Raw genomic sequence first — 12304 nt, 5'->3', positions numbered from 1 at the left:
TACACAATGAATACAGAAAATTCCCAGAACACAAAGCACCAAGAGTAAGGCCTTCCATATCAGAGATGGTCAGTTAGACTTTAATGTACATTCTAACGTTAAAGTACATTTGAGAACAAAACCTCTGTTCAACTGAATTATCACAATTCCTATCAAATTTTAAAAAAGAATAAAAGAGCCCAAGAAACACAATGACATTAAGTGAGAAAAATTTAGATTAAACCTGGTGACTCAAAAAAATATTCAGCTTTATACACTAATGTGAATGCACACAAAAGGCTGTAATTTTACTTCAGAGGCAACTAAAAAATAAATGTTTATCTAGAACTCATTTGTCAGCAGAGGTTTTAACATGACTGAAATGCAAGTTGTTTAGGAGTTAGAAGTACACTGATGTCAATCTAAAATTCTTATGCTGTAAACAAGTATTTCTTTGGCTGAACTCTTCCAGAGCTTTAGTTATATATCCAATTGCTGTAAAAGACATGAAATCCTAAGTTCCAGAAACATATGACAATATTTTGGTTAACCTTCAGGCTCTTGGAGCTGTGATGTTTTGGATTTAAATACAATTGGAAAATATTCACAGCATCTTCTTTAAGATGAGCTTTTGGGGAGGTTTTGTTGGATTGTAGTTTGGTTTGGGTTTTTTTTAACTGGTCTGAAGCTTAATAAAAATCTTCATTTTATACTTTTATACAGTTTTTGGAAAAATAAATTGAGGGCGTCTTTCTGTTTGGGTTTGTGGGGTTTTCTTCTTTTAACTAGAAATTTAGGTAATTTTAAAAATACATACAACTTCTGAAAAAGAGGTGTGAAGGCTAAATACTGTAGGTCAGTATTTCAACAAGATTTGATACATCCCAGAAGGTCAATTCACAACAAGTCCTAGAAGAGCTAAGCATACCACTTCTTCCAAGCTGGTCTTTAAAATTTCAAGAAAGCAGAGCTCCACAGAGCCATAAATATCATACTAGTATAAAATACAATAGAACCATAATATACCCAAACATACATTTGGATAAACCAACCTAGTATAAAGCTCTATTTTCAGTCTCTTACGTGTTGTCTTCAGCTGAATGCTTTTAGGCTTTAACTATAATAAAATAAGTAGAGTTTAGATATATGTTTTAGCAAAGTTTAACACAGCGTTTGAGCTATGCTTATGTGCAGTCACTTCACCTGGCAGAGAAATTGAGAAGTCTGAAGTTGAGATCTTTCAGGAAACGTAAGAGGTGGTAACGGTCTCATTTTATTCAACAGAAGGACTAAGTTAATCTCTAAACAGAGCTAACCTTCCCCACCATAAGCTCTCTCTTCTGGCACTCTAAACCCCTTCCCCTTCAACATGTCTCCCTTAAAAAAGAACAAAGATATCTTAAAAAAAAAAAATTAAGTATTTCACAGCATCTCTGTTCATATATAAACTTCTAGGAAAAATCGCAACTCATCAATGCTGCACTACACGTACCCATAAATGCAGAACAACAATGCATTCATAGGAATGCCATGAGAAATAAGATGCAAAACAATCTCACAGTTTTCCAGTTCGCATTACTGAAGCCCCAGCCACTACACACTAACAGAGTAACACCAGTTCAAAAGACTGAAAGGCAGTCAGTGTCAAATAATTCACCACACATTTAATAGCCAAAAGGGATGCAGAGAACAGAGACCCCTTCCTCCTCCCCAAGTATTCCACCAGGGCTCATCATTCCCAGTGTTATTTCATTACTTGCTTTCAGTGCAGTTCAAAGCAGGAATTTTGTTTGTTTGTTTATAAAGACACACCTAAGGTTCCCCAGCATTAATTACTTGATTTCTGCTGCTATGAGCCAGACTCCGGATAATTTGAACAAACAAATCAAAGTAGCAACCCATCATATCAGTGATCAAGTATACCAAACTCTTCCCCCACCCCAAACCTGTCTTGTAACCCCAAGTGACATCCTCCTGCTCCTCCATAGGCAACTCATTCTGTCCCTCTCCCTCTACATACTGCATTAGGACCTGCCTGTTGATTCAAGGAGAGAACATACCATCAAAAGAACATGCTAACAACTGATCCTAACTTTTCTCCAATACCATGGAGCAACTGGAAGGGGAAGAGTCGCATGTCAGCTTTTCAATCAGGGTCTGTTGATAAAGGGGACCTACAACCATAAAACCAGTTCCTGGCCACCCACCACTCCTTAACAAAGTCCTGGTGAGGAAAACCATACTGACTCTTTCATTTGTTCTCTCCTACATTCAGCTCCAATCCCAAACAACTACTTAGATTTTGCTAGGTAGGAAAAGTTTTAGTTATCACAGTCTGACTCAATGTTCAAAATCTGCTTGTTCTGGCCTGCAAGGTAAGATGCATCACTCAATATGTTTTTGTGCTCAATTTTTGCTTAGATATTAACTGAAAATGGATGGTTCTGTGGTTTCTTGCCCTATGTTTTATCATATTTTATAATAGTTAGGTCATTTCATAACTAGAGAAATGCTTAGGACCTTCTGTTGATCGGTTATTTTAATCGATTTGTTTATTGAGAAGAAATATAGAAGTTATACATCTTCACTTCCCTCTTTCCCATGACTGAAGTACTCAAAAGCACTCCCTAGCAATCAACAGAATCAGCAAGGGAGATTATACATATACATATTTGAGGTAGGTTTTCTAGCAGAAACTAAATCTCACTGATGTTTCATTTCAGAGGACTGTACTAAAAGAGCCGTACGAGCACTTCTCAGACTCAATATCCCTAACTATGAAGTCATTTTAACCATGTAAATTCATTTTAACCTTTGTCTGCAGTTGTAGGGGGGTCCTGGGGATTTGGGGAAAGGGGGCTGGGATTTGCAAGAATAGGAAAAATATGCTGATCCAGTTCACTTCTAATTTACCAGGACTTGTTTAATTCTGCAAAGTTTTGGCTTTAGTCTCATTAAAAAGTACTTTTAAAAATAATTTTGAAGCACATAGCTTCATAAAATGAACTGCTCAATATGCAGAAGTACAATAAGAACTTAGCCTAACCTCCCCTAAACACTCTATGTACATTAAGCCATCATTTACAATCCACACAATTCCTAGACAAAACATACACAGGACTTGGGCAATTTTATCACTATCAGACAATCAAATGTTAGATCTGTTTCTTCCTTCACAGAACTGCTGAATTACATTCTTGAGTTCAGCTAGAGCCAAGACAGCCAATTACTCCTTATTTGCAAGCACAGAAATTATTTGGATTTGAAATATGCATCTTACTGCATTTTCACAGCACTTACTCTAAACATATCCCAAACCCACCCACCTCTCCACCTATCAAGAGTCATGAATTACTGTTACCACCACCCCTATACTAAATTCAATCCACCTCCTTCTCAAAGGCATGTAAGAGCATATGGCCTTGAGTTTGCCTGAAAGACTACAGATTTTACTACGTCAAGTAGTTTAACCTAGAGAAGAAGAAAGCTTTGGGAAGGGAAAGTGCACAGACAGAGCCAGGCTCTTTTCAGCAGTGCCCAGTGACAGGAGCAGAGGCAATGGGCACAAACTGAAACACAGGAGGCTCCATCTGAACATCAGGAAATGCTGATGTTTACTGTGAGGGTGATTGAGCACTGGCACAGGTTGTCCAGTGAGGTGGTAGAGTCTCCATCCTTGGAGATATTCAAAAGATGCCCAGATGCAGCCCTGGGCAACCTGCTGTAGGTGGCCCTGCTTGAGCAGGAAGACAAGATGACCTCCAAAGGTCCCTGCCAACCTCAGCCAGTCTGTGATTAAGTGAAGTAAAAAGGGAAGGAAATCCTATAATAGAAAAGCTGCTATCAAAAATGCCCCACAAGCTTCATTAGGGACAATTCTTAAGCTCTAGCATTTTTGCTCAGTCACATTAAAAAAATCAAGTGAATGTCTATCTTCAATTAAATCAGGTAGGGCAAAAGTCACTGGGACTTTAAATCCAGCAACATACACTACACCACCAACAGATAAAGTGGTAAACAATGAAAACTGGAGTACAGGTATAAAGTTGCAAGGAGTTTTATACTTGCAGTCATAACAGAGAACTATTCAAGAAAAATAATAAGTGCCTTTTCCTAAGACACAAAGAAAGGTTCCTGGGCACAGCTGCTATCTGGACATCAAGAAGCAGCAAAGAAACCCAACAGGTTGAGGATGCGTATCAGAAGCCATAAGGTTTTCTCAAACACCCAGGGAGGGGAATGGGACATGACCAAAACAAACACCAACAAAACTTTTACATACTCATTAATTTGCCTTCACCAAGCTCATAACACTATTTCAACCTTTCTCTAAACTGAATTTCAGAGAGCTACCCCTTGGCACTTACCCCATGTTCAAAGCATTCAAATTCATTCAGTGTCTAATAAAATAAAGGGAAGCACAAGACCTGGAAGTGCAGTACTGCTCCCCCTCCACATTTAGTCACCCAAAGTTAACATCAGTAACTTAGGTCCCTCTTATGTCAGTTTCAAAATGGATCACAAGTCAGTGATCTGAAGAATGTGTGACTGAAAGCCGAAACAAAAGCCCAGTAACAGAAAATATCTGTCCCTTGAGGTACAACCCATCAAAAGCACAGACCAGAACTTCTCAAATACAATGTATTATGTACATCCCGACAGCAGAGCAGGGTTTGGCACCAGGATTCCTTTCAGATTGATGTTGCTGGAACTGAAACTGCCCTCAGCACAGGAATGGACCTGTTGGAGCGGGTCCAGAGGAGGGCCATAAAAATGCTCCAAGGGCTGGAGCAGCTCTCCTATGAGGACAGGCTGAGAGAGTTGGGGTTGTTCAGCCTGGAGAAGAGAAGGCTGCAGGGAGACCTTATTGCGGCCTTCCAGTACTTAAAGGGGGGCTATAGGAAGGATGGGGGCAACCTCTTTAGCAAGGCCTGTTGTGACAGGACAAGGGGTGATGGTTTTAAACTAAAGGAGGGTAGATTTAGACTGGATATAAGGAAGAAATTTTTTACAGTGAGGGTGGGGAAACCCTGGCCCAGGTTGCCCAGAGAGGTGGTCAATGCCCCATTGTCCTGGTTTCAGCTGGGATAGAGTTAAATTTCTTCATAGTAGTAGTATGGGGCTATGTTTTGCATTTGTGCTGGAAACAGTGGTGATAATGCAGAGATGCTTTAGTTGTTGCTAAGTAGCGCTTACACTGGTCAAGGACTTTTTCAGCTCCCCGTACTCTGCCGGGTGCACAAGAAGCTGGGAGGGGACGCAGCCAGGACAGCTGACCCCGACTGACCAACGGTCAGTCCATACCATATGACTTCATGCTCAGTATATAAAGCTGGGGGAAGAAGGAGGAAGGGGGGGACGTTTGGAGTGATGGTGTTTGTCTTCCCAAGTAACCGTTACAGGTGATGGAGCCCTGCTTTCCTGGAGATGGCTGAGTACCTGCCCGCCCATGGGAAGTAGTGAATGAATTCCTTGTTTTGCTTTACCTATTAAGCTGTCTTTATCTCAACCCAGGAGTTTTCTTACTTTTACCCTTCTGATTCTCTCCCCCGTCCCACCAGGGGGAAGTGAGCAAGTGGCTGCATGGTGCTTGGTTGCTGACTGGGGATAAACCACAACACCCACCCCTAGAAACATTCAAGGCCAGGTTGGATGGGGCTCTGAGCAACCTGATCTAGTTGAAGATGTCCCTGCTCACTGCAGGGGGGTTGGACTAGACCTCTAAAGGTCCCTTCCCACCCAAACCATTCTATGATTCTACAATTCTATGAACTGCATCTAAGACAACATGCAAGTTTGAAAATCAAGGAAGAATATAAATGCAGAACAAATGAAAAAAAAAGAAATCAACAATAGCCTTCAAATACAGGGAAACATGGACAATGTGATAATGATATATTGTCAAATGATTACCATAAAATAGCCATGATCCAGTTAACATTTAAAACCAAATAGGAAGAGGAAACAAAAAAGCTTTCAGAAGCCATATGCTTCATTCTATATTATTATATCCACCATCCTCAAAACACTTAACAAGACAAATACAGTAGAAAAAAAATTCCCTTTTCTTTGCTCAAAAGGAATCTCAATATGGTCTCTAAAGCATCATCCTACTTCCAGGAACAGTATTTTAGTCATAAGAAATAAAACTGAAGTGTTCTAGATGAAACCTATGCCACACACAGTAAAACTGCAAAAATACTTCCTCTCTCTACAACTAACCATAAAAAATATTTAGGAATATGATCGTAGCTACTGAATTAAAATTTTATACCTTCAACCACAGGGCTGCCTAACAGACTTAAGATAGACTTTTTTTTTTCTTCCATTAAACCAGGTTAAAAAAAGTGCAACCTGATGATTCAAATCTGGAGGTTAAGAAAATATTTGCATTTTCTTCTTTTAACTTTGGATTCAAATACTAAATGATTCTGTAACACAAATTCCATTGAAGCTGCATCTTCTGCAGATCTGGAATAAACTCTGTTTCCTGTACAATAAAGCAAAAAACCAAAACCATGAAGTTCACCATAGGAGTACTACTTCAGGCAAACCGTAAGTCTCGAGAAAGATCAAAGCTCTCTCAATATAGGAAACATTGTTTTTAATGCAAAATGCTACACTCAGCCAGGTTAAGGACTCCTCCAAGCTCATCTGTTGGAAGACTGATTTAAGAAGCTGGGGAGGGAGAGGAAGAAAGTTTGACAAGTTTATCTTCAAAAGAAGCCACATATCTTGCAGCTTTCAAAGACAGCTGGACAAAAAAAAAAAAGCATTTCAGAATTTCAAGAGAACTGAGAGTAGAAACAACTCCATCCAAGGGAACTGCACAAAGTTGTTCACATAACCTATCTTACAAATTTTAAAATCTAGAGAGAACATAAATAAAGCAATATGCTCAGCAAAATAGTTATGATGTAGTCAAAATAAGCTGAGCAAGCCATGAGATTTTAGGCATCAGACTATCACCTCTAATCTATTTGTCTTTAGTCACTGTTTACTCTTTGCAGTATTGAGAAGTAGTGAAGGGAAAAAGGCTGAAGGTACCACACCTGTGAAACAGACTGCAGGAGCCCCAGGTGGACAGGGAGTTCCTACAAACTGCCAGTTTAGATGGCCAAAGGTAAAGAGCATGGACTTTCACAGTAGAGTAAAATGGAGAAACCCTTTCTCCAGTTTTTGTAAACTATGAACCTTAAGTAATTACAAAGGAGCTACTTTCACAACCTTTCATCCCAGCTCTCACTTTAATGAGCATGACCTATTTAGGGAAGTTATATGAAAAACAGTACAAGTCCAAACTAGGTCTTCTCTGAAAAGCAGAGAGGATGCAGTGGGCTACAAATGAGCAGAATGTATCAGAAAAAAAACCCAAAGTTCAGCAAAAAGCCCCATCAGAATAACAACACTGAAATGGATATTACTTTTATTTCCCCTAGCACCTTCCATTCAATAATTTTGAAGTATTCAAATATAACACTGGAACAAGTCACTTGGCTTTTCTTTTACCAAGATCATATGAGGCTGTTGCAAACCCAAGTGCAGAACACAGGTCTTCAGAGTCCTGCTCATGTGCTTTAACCAAATAAGAGACAAAGATAAATAAAAGATTAATAGAAGATATAAATTTGTATTCCTATTCTTTCATGAAGAACCTATTCCAAGTACTGGTACTAAACATTACTGAAATTGCAAGTAAACATTACTATTAATAGTAATACTGTCAATACTAATTATTAACAGAGTATTAATAGTCTGTGATACATACATTTCTCCAGCACTATTTTAATCAGCATACTATTCTGCTATGATCAGTATCACTAGGAGGACACCAGCAACAAATATAAAACATACCCAAAAAATGGCATTCTATGAGGAAAGCATCACATAAAATAAAACTCCATGGAAGAAATAAAACATCAAAAATCTGCTTCTAAGTTCTAAAAGGGTAGCTTAAAAATTGGAATTAAAAACCCCACCAAATAAAACCACAAACAAAAAACCCAACTTCTGGTAACAGACAAGATTTTCTTGTTGGGTTTTCTCTTAGCTTCCTTAGATTTTAGCAGCGAGTCTGTAACGCCAAAGTCTCCTTGAATGGTCAAATCCTTTTGCAACTCATGGCACCAGGAGCTTTTTTGAGGACTGGCCAAAATGAAACAGTCTAAACTTCTGACTTTTCATGCCTTTGTTTTTATTACTATAAATGCTTTTTTTTTTTTTAATCAATACACTGATAAAAACTGCAGCTAGAACAAAAAGCAGAACTTGCCCAACTCCCACTCCTCCCTCAAGTTACCAAGATTGTTGAGGTTATAAACACAAAAGCTGGCTCATTTTCCAGACTACGCATCAAAATTGGTTTACACCAGTTAATCCAGTTTCTCCATGTAACCCTCCAGGAGTTCCAAATGCTGCAAAGTGATTTAGCCTTGCTTGCTTTCAAGTTACCTAGTGTAAGTTTAAAAATAAATTCTTTAAACAAGTTAGGTCAAACCACCACAGAGAGATCAGGCCCAGGTATAAATACTGAGTCAGCCAGGTAGGAATCCAAACCCAGATTCCACTAGAGAACATGATATAACCAAAGGAATTGCTAAAAGGGCCTGGTAAATATTAAAAAAGCAAAGCCTCAGAAGGCTGAGTCGCTGCCATTTGTTGTGAAAGGCTCCATTTCAATGGCAAGCTCTGCTCCTCCAGGCCTGCACATCCTCCCTTTCCCCTTCACACACATCCAGTTCCAATTTCTCTCCTTGAAAAAAACAGCTGCTCTCATGCCAGGACAGCCCTCCATTTCACCAGTCACCACCATCCCAGAGGCTATTGCCTTGATCTGCTGCTGTATTGTAAGCATTCAGTATTTACTCAAACTGAGATGACTAGGGACTGATTGCTGCTTGGTAGCTAGAGACAAAGTGAGCTGGTCCTCACAAGCTTCCCCTTACCACACCAAACCTGAAGTTTCTATTCCACAAGACCTGAACACAGCAACCAAGAGGGCTCTGCACATCCGTGCTCCTGATGTTAACACACCTACAAGAGGAGCTTCAAACCAGGTTCACCCTGAGTGGCATTCAACAGCACTGCAGACATTTCAGCACATATTTTTAAATCTATTTCACATCACAGAGTTCAGAACCTTGTCATCAGGCTCAAAGGTACACCAGGTCCCTTTCTACATCCAGTTTCTTGCAGAAGGGTTTCTACCAGTTCACTTTCCTGCTGTAATTTTCTTCAGCAACAATAGCAAACGCAGAAAAGCTTTCTGTTTTGTTTTTAAATGCAACATAAGCCAGTCCAATAGCAAAGCCCTATCCTGACTTCCAATTCTCAGCAAGCACACATAATCGGGGGTGAGGAAGGACTAGATAGAGAAGGTTAACAGAGAGAATGGTTCATTCATTGCCATGTCCTCAAATAACCTACTGTTGCTGCCAAGATGTTATTGTCAGGGAATTCTGTAGCTGTGACCATGACACAGCTACCCTACCCCACCAGTGAGGAAGCACCAGAGGAGATGGAGAAAAACAACCTGGAAGTAAAGCCCTACGCAAGGCACAAATCAAGTTATTCACCCACTTGTTCCCTTTCTGTGCTGCCAGCCCTCCTTTGGCCCGACTCCAGATTGGGCAGGGACCCAAAGGCACGCCCCCCTCCACCAGCCCCACTTCTCTGAGGAGTCCAGCTGCACCCCTCCTTTCTTCACACCCCCAAGTCTACAGAGCCAGGAGAAGCACGAACCCGTCAGGAGAGAAAGCCCCAGCTATAACAAAATGAGAAACAAGAGGGATGGGGTGCAGGTCCCCCTCCCCGGAACGGAAGAGGACGGAAAACTAATCCACCTCTCCCGGCACTCACCGGGGGTCGGATCGGCTCCCCCTTCCCACACGAGCCCGGGCTGGAGCAAGGCGGGAGCTGCCCCCGCAACCGCGACCTACTCAGCGGCCCCTACTCACGCTCCTGAGAAAGGGGGAGAGCAGCAGCAATCTAGGGCAGGGCGAAGCTTCCCCCGGGCGGCCACCAGGAAAAATAAAGTAGAGCCGCCTCCCCCCACCCCGCGGGCGGGAAGGGGCGGCAGGCCCGATGGGGAGGGGTGGCCCTGGCAGACACCAACCGCCGGACAAAAGTTCCCACCGAGATAGGGAAGCAGTCCTCAGGCCGCCGAGGAAACAACGGCCGCCCCCGGACCGTTGAGCGGGGGAGAGGCACCGGGCCTCCCCCAGGCGCGCGGGTCCACCTCCACCCCCATCCCGACGCGCGCGCGCGGGACAGGCGGGGGGGAGAACGCGGCCACCCACACACCCTGCGGGCGGCGGCGGCTCCGGCTCCAGCCCCCCCACCACAGTACCTGCCCAATGTGCTCACAAAGCAACGGCAGCGACACCCACCACCGTCACGTAACCGCCTCGCTCGCCCGCTCCCTCTCTCCTCCACGCGCGCGCGCGAGGCCGCTCCCCGCTACATGACGTGACGTCACGCGACGCGACGCGGTCGCTTACCTACCACCCATCCCCTGCCGCGCGCCATCGCCTTTCACACGCTATCAGCGCATGCCTATCCCCTCTACCGCGCGCGTGCAAGGGGATGGTTGGTCCTGTCTATACCTGCGCTGAGGTGCCGCGAGGCTTCTCTGCTCACAGGGAGTGTCAGCACTGGCTCGTTATTGCTGGCTGCTCCGCGGGAGGCTTCGGGGGAAGACCACAGCTGCTCCTGGGGTTGCTTTGTGGAGGGTTAACGCGCTGACAGCCTGACTGGGAAGGGCATCTGTGGGGAGGGGCGGCTCCGCCTCAGTACTCTGCCAGGCTGCAGGGAGACAGAGGCCCAGCGCTCACGGATGCAACCTGGGCCCTAACGGGATGGATTTAGAAACAGGGTGAGCGTTCAGAATAATGGCTTAGTTCCTTTCTCGCTGGCTGAAGGAGCGGTTTGAACTGGGAGCTCGCGGGGGGTGGTTTAGGTTTTACTTCTTGTTTTAAGGTGGCTTTTATTTTCTGCCCTGCAGGGTTTTGGCAGGACTAATTATGAGAGGTCACAGATTAAAGCCTGTTCAGTTTGCCAGGTTATGTTTGTGGGGAGCCTAGCCCGGGAATGGCTAGCAGAAAGAGGGCATTGAAGTAGAAAAGCAGGCTCAGAGTTAGAGCAACCTTGGGCCCAGCTGTTGGTCGACAGAGGAATGTGAGGCCAGCTGGTGTTTTACAAGGGAGTGTGAGCCCAGCTGTTGTTGACCGGTAAAGGAGTGTGAGAAACAAGTAACTGCTAATTGCAAGGCTGAACACAAGAGATAAGCATGGGAGGAGTTGGCATCTACCTCCCAGCCAAGGATGAGCTATGCTTTTGCAATATGTATGAGCTAATTTACGAGCGGTATAAAAGATATTTGCTAATTGCCAATAAACGAGACTTGCTGATCATCATCGGATGGTGCCTGTCTCCCGCTGGTTTTCCGTCAAATGGTGACCCCGACGTGATACCACGGACGGTCCAGCGTAGGGTTCGGGTCCTGCAAGCAGAGGGACGGCAAAACAGACAGCGCAGCTGGTCTGCGTACCCTGGGCGACCACATAGGTGGGCTCAGTCTGCGTGCCCTGGGCGACTACATAGGTGGGCTCAGCCGATACGTGCTGCCGAGACCTTGGGAGCTGCAACGGCGCCGACGAGCACAACGGAGAGGCAAGCAGCATATGATTTCTTTACATCTCTTTTAGAGAGGCGTAACATTAAGGGTATAGATTTACGTAAAGAACTACCGTTGCTGATAAGCTGGGGATGCGAGAAGGGACACTTTGTAAACCCACATACGGTGCATGAACTGGCAGAGTGGAGAAAGGTGAGGGATAGTTTGTGGGAGGCGGTGTTAGAGGATGATAAAGATAAAACTGCCAAGAAAATGAGTAAGCTATGGAAAGTAGTACATAATGAGTTATTGCAGATACAAGCAGAAAAGCGAGCTGTGCAGCAAGCTGTCTCAGCTCAAGAGCGAAATCGGAGCTACGGCTCAGACTGGGGACTTAGCTCCCCGGGCCCGCCTGCGGTTTCAACTGTCTACCTGCCCCCTGGGCCGGCAGACCCCTCAAACTTGCCCTCGTCACCCACAACTCCCGCTACTGCGAATAACCAGCCCGCAACGGTACCGGCTCCCGGCCTAGGCCATGAGCCGATTCTTGGAGCGGAATCTGACTTAGCAGAAGCTGTTGTACGGGAGCGGCGAGAGGCATGGGCAGCATTAGCGCGGGAGGGGGCAGAAAAGGGTGATCCTGAATTAGTTGAAGCCGGTGGTACTCTCGCTTTTCCGGTAATTTATAGACCAAATCCCGGGGGAGGACTG

At 43.9% G+C, this 12304-nt stretch overlaps 1 protein-coding gene across 11 annotated transcripts in view; it reads right to left on the bottom strand.

Moving 5' to 3' along the window:
• LOC135310790 (ubiquitin-associated protein 2-like) overlaps positions 1–10436 on the bottom strand; it is a 99147-nt gene extending 88711 nt beyond the window's left edge. For 10 of the 11 annotated variants that reach the window (XM_064439757.1, XM_064439759.1, XM_064439760.1 and 7 more), the window contains exon 1: positions 10328–10436. The gene's annotated coding sequence lies outside the window, so the exon portion shown is untranslated. The remainder of the gene's footprint in view (positions 1–10327) is intronic. The other variant, XM_064439758.1, reaches the window with a different exon arrangement.
• Between the last annotated feature and the right edge of the window lie 1868 nt (positions 10437–12304).

Source organism: Phalacrocorax carbo (assembly GCF_963921805.1).
Source record: "Phalacrocorax carbo chromosome W unlocalized genomic scaffold, bPhaCar2.1 SUPER_W_unloc_1, whole genome shotgun sequence".
Classification (NCBI taxonomy): domain Eukaryota; kingdom Metazoa; phylum Chordata; class Aves; order Suliformes; family Phalacrocoracidae; genus Phalacrocorax; species Phalacrocorax carbo.
Note: the sequence above shows the minus strand (reverse complement) of the source record. Positions and strands in the feature narration are given on the sequence as shown.